The sequence below is a fragment of the Gossypium hirsutum genome, chromosome A12 (genome assembly GCF_007990345.1).
Source record: "Gossypium hirsutum isolate 1008001.06 chromosome A12, Gossypium_hirsutum_v2.1, whole genome shotgun sequence".
Classification (NCBI taxonomy): Eukaryota; Viridiplantae; Streptophyta; class Magnoliopsida; order Malvales; family Malvaceae; genus Gossypium; species Gossypium hirsutum.
The window spans coordinates 44,581,374-44,582,127 of NC_053435.1; the positions used below are offsets into that span (position 1 = coordinate 44,581,374).

At 36.6% G+C, this 754-nt stretch overlaps 1 non-coding gene across 1 annotated transcript; it reads right to left on the reverse strand.

Moving 5' to 3' along the window:
• Positions 1-362: 362 nt before the first annotated feature.
• Positions 363-469, reverse strand: LOC121211682 (small nucleolar RNA R71). The gene has a single exon (XR_005906901.1). It is a non-coding gene; the product is annotated as a small nucleolar RNA R71 (small nucleolar RNA).
• Between the last annotated feature and the right edge of the window lie 285 nt (positions 470-754).

Consider the following 754-nt stretch of genomic DNA (forward strand, 5'->3'; position numbering starts at 1 on the left):
CGTACTATGTATGATTATGCTAAACCTACTTTAACAAGAACTGAATCGAGTATAGTTAGACCTGTTGTTGCTGCAAATAATTTTGACAACTTAACAAGATTCAAATGATACAACAGTTTGTTCAGTTTGATGGTTTGCAGGACGAGGATCCAAACACTCATTTAGCAAATTTTCTGGAATTCTGCTGCACCTTTAAGATCAAAGGCTTTTCTGACGATGCCATTCACCTTCGGTTATTTCCATTCTCATTGAGGAATAAGGCTAAACAGTGGTTGAACTCGTTACTGCGAGGGTCAATCACCACTTGGGAACAAATGACCGAAAATTTTTTGCTTAAATATTTTCCACTGGCCAAAATAGATAAATTAAGGAATGATATCTCTTCTTTTGTGCAGATGGATTTAGAAACACTTTATGATGCATGGGAGAGATACAAAGATCTATTAAGAAGGTGCCCTCACTATGGATTACCCCATTGGCTACAAGTTCAAACTTTCCACAACAATTTGAATCCCTCGACTAGACAAATGATTGACGCAGTTGCTAGTGGAACTATCAATAATAAGACACCTGAAGAGGCTTATGAGTTAATGGAAGAGATGTCACTAAATAATTATCAGTGGCAAGTCATGAGGATAAAACTGATGAAAGCAGCCGGCATTTTTAACGTCGATTCGGTTACTATGCTTTCCAATTAGGTAGAACTTTTTAATAGAAAAATTTATGGTTTACTTGGTTCTTCACAAGTTCATCC